Consider the following 12209-nt stretch of genomic DNA (forward strand, 5'->3'; position numbering starts at 1 on the left):
CGATCCATCAAGGACTGCAATTCGTGTTGTAACTGGGGCATCTCGCTCAAATTGGGATTGGGAGGTAAATGCGGGGTGCGTTGTTCTTGCCACCGATGGTATTCCATCCATCGTTTGTAAGGCACTAAAGCTAGGTTTCGTCCTTCCATGGGCTTGTCAGGCGTCGATTCTGAGATCTTGGGACTTCCGAGGGCCTTTTTATCTTGCTCCCACCAGTCCTCCCAACATGGTTCCCAAGACTCCTTTCAGTATGGGACCTAACAAGAGAGGCAAAATGCCTCCACGTTGGACCAACATCTTTTTTTGACGAATGGGAATTTTCTTTCGAACCATTTGGCAAAGAACGTGACGATGCTTGCTTAAGCATTGTTTCTGGTGTTTGGACAAAGGGATCGCGCCTTTCAAAACGTTCAAACAACATTCGCACACGGTATCGATGACCTCTTTGGAGGCTGTTTGAATGAGTTTTTTTCGTAGGGGTGGAGAAGCTTTGGACAGGACAGATAACATGTCCCCATGTTTGGCTAAACGTGGTGGCAGTCCTTTCCTTTTCTTTCCTTGGGGTTTTCTGGAGGGTGACATCGTTGAGTCTTCAGGAGCACCAAAAAAAAAACACTGATACCCTACTTGGTCACAGGCCTTTTTTATACTGGAACGCGTCGCCACTGATTGTCTTTACGTCGTATCAGTTTGAGGACAGGCATGACACGTCGTGCAGGGGTACGCAACGGACTAAATCGAGCCAGTTCTTGCTTGGACAAATCCAGTAAACTTTGTAACATGCCCGATCTTTCATGGACTTTGATTTTGGGAGAAGGTACTTTGTGAGCAGCAGCCACTGCCACTAAATTGGAGGGTCCTGCCACTGGGGAAGTTCTTTTAAGGGTCATTAACGGAGAAGTTCTTGGTGTGATCAACGTCTCCAAGTACTCTTCAGTTCTTGGTGTCATCAACGGAGAAGTGGATAAACGTGAGGATGCCGGAGACGCAGTCACTGCCGTGGCATATCGTGGTTTGCGAGTGCAAGGTTGCGTACTAGTTTTCTTCTGTGGACTTTTCTTTTTCTGGGGACTTTTTCTCTGTTTCTTTTTCTGGGGGCTTCTTTTCTTTTTCCGGGGTGGTGGTGGTGTCTGGTCAGAGGAGGGTCCTGCCACTGGAGAAGTTCTCCTTGGGGACCTGGATTTTTTCTTTTTCTTCTTGGGGCGTCGCTGGACTTTTGTCTTGGGGATAACTTTGGGGGCATTAGGATCCGATCTTAAGAGTGAGCGAATGATGACCCCTCCTAGAGTACCGCTCCCTCCAGGTTTCAAAATGATTTGTTTTTTGGTTTGAGTGTCGATGCGGCCAGTTGGACCAAAGCGACTTTGTTTCGATCGAAAAAGCGTTTGGTTTGATGAGGAATCTGAATGATTCCGTGGAGTAATTGACGTGCCGTCACCGTGAACCATTGTAAGACTTCTTTGAGACTAGCTTCTAAGACACGAGCTCGTGTTTGTGGATCTTTTTCTCGACTGATGCCATACAAGGCACGAATCAATTTGACGGGAAGATGCGACTGAAGGGACGTCATGTTCACACTGTGTGAGACAGACGAAAAAGGGTCTGAGGTTTTTATAGATTTTTTTATGGGGAGTGAAATGAAGTCGAGGACGGAGACGTGTACAGGACAGGCCCTCCGTCTTGGCACCAGTGGTGAAACAAGTGGGTACGAAATCGCAAATCCTCGGGAGTCGTAGGTTTCAAATCGACGAGTAAATAGGCGTGTGGCGTTTGAGTGGCATCGTCGTACGCCTGAGTCAGCCAAGGCGTTCCTTACTGTTTGGGTAAGACTTGCACTTGCGATTTATCTCGAGGGCTTTTAAACAAGACCACGTAATGCGCATTGAGACTGATGGTGCGATGGGCTTTACTTTGTTGAAACAAATTTTGCGTGATGTAAACGACACTGGCATTACGGTGATGCCCTTTGCGCGTGAACCACAGTTTAATTTCTTATTCGTCTTCTCCTAACATGTCGTCGAAAATGACCAAATGGGTTAGACGGGAGTCAGAGACGATGCCGTCGTCTTCTTTAGGAATGCCTTCCACAAACACGATGGAATCGCCTTGACTTTCTCGCAAGAGGTTGTACGCCGATTGCCACTCTTTGTAACACCACACGATCCGTTGAGGTGGCCGATCGATCAAATGATGTTTATGTTCGATCAAACGTTTGACGAATTCGGTTTTGCCTGAACCGCTAGGTCCAGCAATGAGCATGTTAAAGGGATGGCGAAGATACAAAGCCTCCCAACTGGCACGATCTAAGTGTTCGTCGATGACTTTGACAGTAGAGGAAGAGGGAGCAGAGACAGCAGAGGTAGCCATGGTGTGAGAAATGTCACTTGTGACACGAAAAACAAACAAGACAAGAGTTTATATACTTTTTCAGAACACGTTTATTGAATGTTTTTTTTTTCAAACATGAATACGAAAGACAAAAATACATAAAAGCCAAAGGCTTAAGTACAAGAATAAAAGGCACATGATAACCATGAACGTGGAATAAAGACAAGTGTCTGTACAACAACCACATGTTTTGGGTAAAGTTCTAACCAGTTCTATAGTAGGGGGTAAGGTCACACAAGTGTCCTCCCGAAAGGGTCTTTCAGGCCTGTCCACGACAGTCCTGTCCTGGGTGACGGGTTCTTCTGGCAGCGTCACTAACACAGGTTGAAAAGTAACTTTTTTCCTTGAATAACTCTCGTGCATACTGGGCTACCTCTTGTGTCCAAGCCTCAAAACCCTGGTCTCGGTGATGTCCAACATTTGACTCCTAACCAATCTGGTTTCTTCTTCGTCAACGACATGGTAAGTTACTTCAATGAACAATGAACTATCGATCTTGCCTAGGGTTCCTTTTTATATACAGACCAATACCGACGTGACCGTACGGCAACGTAAAGTGATTGGGAAGTCGCACTCGCTTCTGGTATACAATTTGAAAGACTTTTTCCAAGGGTCGACTGACGATGTGGTGAGTGGATAAACGTACAATCTCGTTCGGTTGATAGGTGGTCACTTTAAAGTTTCCATCCTCTCCCGATTGCAAGGCTTCTTTCAATACCCCAATGTTGACCACTCGACTGGTACGATAATGCAGAGTCAGTCCTTTCACTTTGCACGTCGTGAGCACTTCTCCTTGTTTGTCCCGGTATTCGTAGCCGTAATTTTTGGGACCGCCACTGACGAAACTTAGAATCTTGTCGTCGGGATGCTCGTCTGTCCAGGCTCCTAAATGGTCTCCTTCGATGTCAGGGTGCTGTTGACTCGGGTGATGGATGTAAATGCAACTGTCCGTGTCAAAGTACAGGACGCGTTCTTCTAACAGTTCTAAAGCTTCGTACAATTTTAAGCGAGCATGAGCTGTCACGTAAGCCGCAATGATGACATTTCCAAAAGGGTCGTCTTGTACAAAGTCCAGATCTTCTTCGTATTTGGTTTTGTCGTGAATCATCTGGAAGTAGCGGGAAGGTTCTGTCAAATATTCCGTCTTGGGTAAACACGGTCGTTGTGCCATTTTACCCCACAAGCAATTTAACATCACTTTGGCAAACGATCGCCTGCCTTCGTTTTTTTCGATGTGGTCTAAAGAGATGCCTTCTTGTTCGTAGTATCTCTCTTTGAATTGTATTTGGTCTTCGGGAGTGTGACACCAGGAAGGATAGCCGCTGGCTTCTTGTTTCAGTTTCAAAAAGGCATCCACGTAGTCGGCGAAAATGCCTTTCTGAGTAGGGTCACCCTTGTGGTACTGTTGTGTCTTCGGAAAGTGGCAAATTTCGTACACTTCTAACAGTTGGTATCCCATGTCCATAGCTTTGAACAATTCTACGCTGACCCAGGTTCCCGTCAAGGCCCGTTCTTCCTGGGTGTGATGGCAAGGCTGATCTTGGTTGCACGTTTCGGCACAAGTACGGCACAAGGGAAACATCAGTTTGCCTTGACAATGGTGAGGTAAGACGGGATGGTATAGGTTCGTGGGAGGCAAAACTTTACACTTGATCAAGCCTTCGTATTGTCGAATGTTTTTCAGGTCGATGTGTTCCGTTAATAATTGTGGGTGCCCTACAGGAAAGCGACAATATTTGCACACGTAGGGATACAGCGAACACACGTCCAAGTATTTGATTTCTTCTCCTTTCTCTTCGTCGGCTTGGTACATCAAACAGGTGGCATTGGTCCTTCCTCCGTACAAACTATCCCTCGGGTTCAGCGGGTCCATGAACTGGTAACCTTCCACGAGGCGTTTAAACTCGGGATCGGTTTTCATACGGTGATCGTACTCGTGTTTCCACATTTCCACCACTTGGTATCCTTCCTGTTCTAACTTTAGGCGCCGCTGACAAGTGTCCTGGTACAAGTCTTCCATGGTTCGTTGCAAAAACTGATTTTTAGTGCCACGGTCAGGGTAACAGACGGGACATCCGTGAAATAAGCATCCGTTAAACTCGTACACGATCTTGGGGTTTTCTAAGTCCCAGCCATCGACCGAATACGTTCCGATGGTCTTTTCGCCCCCTCCGTTGCGGGCATGCTGAATCCACTTGTCTTCCTTGTCGCACAAGTAATGTAACCAACGTAGGGCTTTGACCGAGTATTGACGTTTGACAAAGTGGGTCGTTTGAGGACTGATGACAGCCACAGTGTTTTCAGGCATGAATCGTTGTCGATACACTAAGGAACACGCTTTGGCAATGGTGCAAGCTTCTTTCAAAGGATCGACCCCTCCGTGTTCCATGAACAGTTCTCGAAATTTTCCACAGCAACGCCGTAAAATGTCCACGTCGGAACGACAATACTTTAGCATTTCTTCCTGAAAGTCGAAAGGGTCCGAGGCGTGAGCTTGGTACCAAGCGTAGAAAGCTTCTCGTTGTTCGGTACGCATGTTGTCGGGGTCGTAATAGTGAGCCTCAGGTAAATGGGGTAGAACGGCATGTTGATTGGCTTCCGTATTGAAAAAGTGAGGAAGGTACCCTTTAGCCATTTCTGTCATTCCAAACGTTTTAGGCATTCGACTCAAAGGCATGGCCAAGTAACTCATCGAATCTTTAAACTGCACTTGTCCCACTTGCATGAAAATGATTTTGGCTCCGTTCAAAGTCACTTTAGGACGCTCGGTGCCTTGTTCCGTATAGTATCTCAAAAGAAACTGTCCATCGTATCCAGAGAAATTGTGAGCCATCACCGTGGCATGACGATGACAATCTCCGTAACGTTCGATGTCCTCTTGGCTCCACGTCTTGTCGATGGGGTCTAAGACCCATTTGGCAAAATCGGCTAACGTGTTCGGTCCCCGAAAGATTCTTTCACACCCTCCAGGAATCTTGCTGCAGTGAGGGCAATGACTGAAGATAGGTTCTTGAATGCACTTCTCGCACGCTCGATGAGCCACGCAGAAATTAGGAATGTGAATGCCAGTCTCTTGCATGCATTCAAAATCGAAAAAGATGAAATTGCCTTTCTTCTTGTGACCGTCCTCTTTCTCTGGTGGGGGTTGGTATTTTTGCACGTAGCATTGGTGTTCCAAGTCCACGATGTGGTGACAAATGTGACATTTTTTCTTTCCTGAACATACGTGTGCCTTAGTACTATTGGTACGTATGCCTTGTCTACACGCAGGGCAGAATCGCAGCAGTTGACAAGCGCATTTCTTCTGTGAACCTTGTGTTTTCAAGTGTTGTTGGTAACAGGTAGGGCTGACAAACGTGCGCAGACAAGTTGAACAAGGCACTGGTTCTTCGCTCAGACAGGGTGGAGAGGCCAAACATCCTGAGCATTTCCATCCACAATGTTTGTGTTGCTCTCGATTGTTATAACCATAGTCACATTTCTCACAATAATAACCGTATCCCAGGAATCCAGTGATACTGGTAATGGTATCGAAATGTTCATCGTGATAATAGACATGAATGTATTTTCCGTCCTTAAAATCTTGGCCTCGAAACAACAGAGTTCCACGCATTTCTTGAGGGTGCACTTTCAAGGTGTAGCGTGGAGCTAGGGCATCTTGCAATTTTTGCATCTCAGGAATGCCACAGGGTGTGTCTTTGGACAGTCCGGCTTGTTGTAACAGGAGTTTTGCTTCATTTCGTTGTTTGGCTCGGTCGGATTGTTGAATAGTTTTCCAGGTTCTTTTCCATTCTACCGTGTCGTTCTTGTTGGCATAGGTTCGTCCCACCACGATGGCACGGGCTAAACACATCTGGTCTTGAGGGTTGTTAATTCGGACGAGACTCTTTTTGGTGTTGTGAAGGTCGTCCACCAATAACATCTTTTTGCGTCCAGTCCCTTGAGGAGGAAAGACGTGGGCCATTTTCAGTGTGGCTTTACCATCGGTGATGTCAAACTGGTCATTAGATTGTTGTACGTGTTGAATCTTGTCCATGACTTTGGAAGGGGTTAGTTCTGCGGGTCTGCTAAACTCGATCCAAACAGGGGATTTCAAACCGTCGTGATCTATGGATAGTGTCAAGCGATCGTCTTCTTTGGCTTGACATCGTCGCTTGAGTGCGGTGAGCAAAGAATCCCACATCTCGGTGATAAACCCTTCTGCTTTCTCCAAGGGTACGTCGGACTTGAAATCTTTAAACTTCACCGTGTAGGTGTAAGCCGTGGTTCTAACTTTTCTAGAGGAGCGCTCTTCCGTCTCTCGAATGGAATAGTATTTTTCAGGATTGACTAAGGGTGGTGAACTTGGTTTAGAGGTTTCAAATTCTGGTTCACTCATGTCCTCTTCAAAATCACTGGCATGAATTTGTGCCAAGATTTCAGCCCTGGTACGAGGCGATAGATCACGTTTCTGCCTCTTACTTTCTTCTTCTTCTTCTTTCTTCTCAAATGAATAGGATCGTTTCATCTTGAGTGAAAAACGTCAAATGACTCAAGTTCAAACACCATAGACTAATTTATAGTCATGGCAAACCAGCGTATATAAAAAGGGTATGTGTCTTGTCCTTTCACTATTCATTTCACTCTCAAGCCGAGCACAACGATGGAAGAGACTACCCAGATGGAACGTTTCGTCAGAGCTTTGCGAGGGGTCATTAGAAAATTCTCTTCAGACCAGCCGACGGACTACTCTCCTTCCTTTCGAGATAAAAGTCAAGATACTTGCTATATCTGTCAGAAGAAAGGGCATTGGTCTTCAGAGTGTCCAGACCGTCAAAAAAGAAAAAAAAAACAGGGGCTAAAAAGACAAAAGTCAAGATACCTGTTATTATTGTAAAGAAAAAGGACATTGGTCTCCAGATTGCCCAAAAAAGAAACAAGAGGTGTCAGAAGAAAAGAAGGATTCTTCAGAAGAAGAGAGGGATTCTTCGGAAGAAGAGAGGGATTCTTCGAAAGAAGAGAGGGATTCTTCAGAGGAAGAAGAGGAAGAAAGAAGACAATTCTATTTAAACGATGCAAAGAAACAGGAGAAGAAAAGAAGAAAGGAAGAAAATGAGGAAAAAACGGTGAAAAAATTAAAAAAACAGAGAGACTAAACAAGGAGAAAGAAGAAGTCAATGAACTTTTAATTAAAGTGTTCTGTTGTGAATTGTGAATTGGATTGTAACTATGGAGAAAAGAATACATTAATGATATAAGGTAAGTGTCTTTGAGTTTTGATGTTAAAATAAGAAGCTACACTCACGCACTCATACACAGACACGTACTATAAGGGTAAAATGGGTGGGGTTTATGTTTTGAATTATTGGCAAATTGAAATTGTATTTCTTTTCGAGAAATGTGGGTGGCCCTGAAAAGGGCCTTTTTTCTTTATGGTGTAGGAGTGAGTTTAACCAATCAACTTTAACTGCATTAAGCCTTTGCCACGGCCAAGGCCTACTTCTGATGATTGGGTTGAAATCACTAAGGATGGTACGACAGGCTTAGTCACAGGGTTGGCGTGTTTAGCTCGGGAAGGTCGTATTCTCTTCGGTGGTGATAAAGAAGTCTGATACATTTGTTTCAGACTTCTTAACTCCGCTAAAATGTCCAACAGTACCGTAGCCGTTTGATTTTCACCCTCTTGTTTCTTTGCTGCTACTTCTTCTTGCTGTTGTTGCTGTTGTTTTTTTCTTACCTCTTCTTGTTGCTGTTGCTGTTGCTGTAGGAGAAAAGCTTGTTCCGCTTCCTTTTATCGTTGCATAAATTTCTCCAATTCTTCTTTCTGTCTCTGTCTAAAATTCTCCACTTGCGGTAATGAAGAAGGTAACGAAGGTTCCGGAACAAATTCTTGCGAGGTAAGAAAATCCACAAAATCCCAATGTACCTCTTCTGAAAGTAAGTCCGGGTTCCCTTGGGCAGTCTCCCCTGCTGGTGCACCCCAATGGATCGTTTTCTGAGTTTCCGTCATGTTGAGCCACTGTCGCATAGATTGACTGCACACAAGCGCTAACGAATCTATATAGACCACGTGACGTCACAGACTGCTCTCTTCGGATTGGATGCGAGCTGACTGAATTTTGTAACGCGTGTTCGGATTGGTGAATGAATTCAATCCGTTTCAATCCTTCCTGTACCTATAAATAAGCGCAGTTCACTGCATTGATTCACCTGTTCTCTTGGCTTCAAGATGTGGACCACAGTTGAGTCATCCACCCTTGTGTCTTCCATGATGTTTAGGACGGACATGCTCATGTATGTCAGGTCCAAGTGGACTGTTGTTGATAGGACAGATACTAGTCAATGGATGAGGAGAGTTTACATAGAAAGACAAGGATGTCTCAAGAGGGTACTTGTGTATGGACCGGCAGTTAGAAGGAGTTTAAGAAGAAGAAGAAGAAGATGTGACAGATGCCATCTATGTTAATATTAATATTAACATAAACCCAAAGGCCCTTTTCAGGGCCAGCCATATTTCTCGAAAAGAGATAGCCTTTCAATTGCCTACCCCTTTTATAAAAAAATTTTAAAAAAAAATCCCATGTTCAATTTCCCTTGACGCTATAAAGTCCCACCCTGTTTAAATTCCTTTGACACTAAACCGTCCCACGATTTTTCTCCATGTTAATTTCCCTTGACGCTAATCTGACCCACGATTTTTCTCCATGTTAAATTTCCCTTGACGCTAATCTGTCCCAGGGGTGTTTTTAATGCTAATTCCCATTGACGCTAATCTATCCCCATTCACTACTACCGTCATGAGTGACAACTCCTTTAAGTGTGCCTGAACTCTTTCTTCTCTATCTCTCTCTCACCATGGGCAAAGACATATCTTAAATGATGATTAATTCCTTCTCATAGCAAGAAATGAGAAGAAGGTTATGATACACAAAAATCTTATCATAACAGCTGCATTGATCTGCATTTGCAAGCATATGCAATTTCGTTTCTTACTATTTTTTCTTGGCATATTGTACACTATACACGACGACACCTTGTGTTTTTTTAATGGTAATATCAGCCATTCAGTTTACTTAATAGGAAAAAAATGTATTTACACTATGGGTGGGTGTAGTGCTGTGGGAACGCGTGGAAACTGCGTTCCCTTACTTTTTTTCATACTATTTTACTTTCCTTGCACTCGCCATTGTCCCCCTGCATCTGAGTAAAATACGGTTCCTCACTTCTTTATTGCGTTCTTTCACTTCTTTATTTAGCACTACACCACTGATCCACAAAGTCCGTTTTGGCTATTATAATGAATAAAGACTAATTCTTTCAGTTTGAATATATTGGTGTCCTATATATAAATTATTTTCATGTACTCTTGCCACTTTACAGATATAGTAATGGATTCAGAAAAAAGTTTTTAATTTGGCAAAAACGAAAGTAACTCTAAATTGTATTTAATGTATATAAGTTGAATTTCTAAATAAAAACCGATACGGTTTGTGCAAGAGAGTGAGTTTACATATGAAGTATTTCATTATTCTTTTAAAGATGATATCTTGGTCGAAGTTTTAATATTTAAATCTAGTTCGAACGAAATTTTGAAGTCTAATAAAAGAGAAGTGGTTTTAAAACTTTAAAATCAACCTATAATGACTTTTTAACAACTCATTTGAACAAGAATATAAGTCATTGTTAGCTTTGCTTTGTACGAGATGATTCTCATTTGAACATATATTTAAATTTCTAATCAAGATGGCGACTCACTATAATAAATTTAAATCTTTAAAGCTTATTACAATTTAAAGATAAAAACACTTCTGACGACTTTGAGAAGGACTTCATGAAGACAATAAACCGTGTATTTGTAAATCATTTTTTTCAAACGGCAGGAAAGATCCACAGTTAAAATATGTGAAATGAAAATATATATGGAAATTTTCAAAACGATCTCTCATTAAAGAGGAGAACGATATTAGTATTTTAGTATTAATCAGTCTTTCAAAAAGCAACAGAAATTAAAAGAACATAATCCAAAATGGACACAATGCCCCCAGCAAACCAAGAAAAACAAAACAAAAACAACAAAACAAAGAGAAAGCAAAGAAACCATGAAAAACCCCACAAATACAACACAAGCCAAAAGGAAAGTAAATCAAGAAAACACAGTAACCGTATAGCCAGCTAAGCGGTGGTCGAATCACTGTGATGCAATTATTTATGTGATTGGTATACGACTTTCCTTCTGCAAATAAAACAAAACACGACCGGTTGAAGCTACATTGAATCAATACAAAAAACTATGTATCCGTGTTCAACATTTAAAAAAATGCCGTGATGACGCAAAAGAGAACAAAACGTTTCACATAGCACTACTTCATAAAGCGCAACACATTTTGTATTGCACTTGTAATAATAAAGTGACAGGGATGTTCAAACATGACCTGAAATGGCCTTTAACAATAAAGTGACAGGGATGTTCAACCATGACCTGAAATGGCTTGTAACAATAAAGTGACAGGGATGTTCAAACATGACCTGAAATGACCTGTAACAAAAAAGTGACAGGGTTGTTCAACATAACCTGAAATAGCGCGTAACATTAAAATGACAGGAATGTTCAACATGACCTGAACTGGCCTGTAACAATATAGTGACAGGGGTGTTCAAACATGACCTGTAACAATAAAGAGACAGGGCTATTCAAACATGACCTGAAATGGCATGTAACAATATTGTGACAGAGGTGTTCAAACATGACCTGAAATGGCCTGCAACAATAAAGTGACAGAGGTGTTCAACATGACCTGTAACAATAAAGAGACAGGGGTGTTCAAACATGACCTGAAACGGACTGTAACAAAGTGACAGGGATGTTCAAACATGACCTAAAATGGCCTGTAACAATAAAGTGACAGGGGTGTTCAAACATGACATGAAATTGTCTGTCAAATAGTTCTGTTGGCGAAGAATAAATTCACGAGGAAAAGAATATGTGAAAAGAATGAAAACTTTGTATGATGAAAAAATACCTAAGATTTGAGATGCAAACCTACTGTTTATTGAATCACGGGGACAATTACCATAACATGCCTGGAAAATTGTTAAAAAACGTTAAATATCCAAATCACATATAATGGCTTACCAATCTTCAATATGCAAGCATTGACATGATGTTATGTTAAATTTAGATGATGAAATATGCAAATCCAGTTTGGAAAATGTATTTGATGAAATAGAAAGCAAAGTAATCAGTTTCTTTGTATATGACATACTGGATTTGCTTAAAAAAACTTTTATTGTTATTGGTCAACAATTTGTAATAGAGGTATTGTGTGTGTATACTCATATTGTTATTGGTCAACAATGTGTAATAGAGGTATTGTGTGTGTGTACTCATATTGTTATTGGTCAACAATGTGTAATAGAGGTATTGTGCGTGGATACTCATATTATTACTGGTCAACCATGTGTAATAGAGGTATTGTGTGTGTACTCATATTGTTATTGGTCTACAATGTGTAATAGAGGTATTGAGTGTGTATACTCATATTGTTGTTTGTCAATAATAAGTAATTGTGGTAGTGTGTGTCTTATTATCATTGGTCAGCAATGTGTAATGGGATAATGTGTGTATACTCTTATTGTCATTAGCGAACAATGTGTAATATAGGCATTGTTTGTGTATACTCATATTGTTATTTGTCAACAATAAGTAATTGGGGTAGTGTGTGTCTTATCATAATTGGTCAATAATGTGTAATGAGATAATGTATGTATGCGCTTATTATCGTTGGTCAATGATGTGTAATATGGGCAATGCGTGTGTACTGTTATTGGTCAACAATGTGTAA

This window comes from Sinohyriopsis cumingii, chromosome 12 (genome assembly GCF_028554795.1).
Source record: "Sinohyriopsis cumingii isolate HCF-2022 chromosome 12, ASM2855479v2, whole genome shotgun sequence".
Classification (NCBI taxonomy): domain Eukaryota; kingdom Metazoa; phylum Mollusca; class Bivalvia; order Unionida; family Unionidae; genus Sinohyriopsis; species Sinohyriopsis cumingii.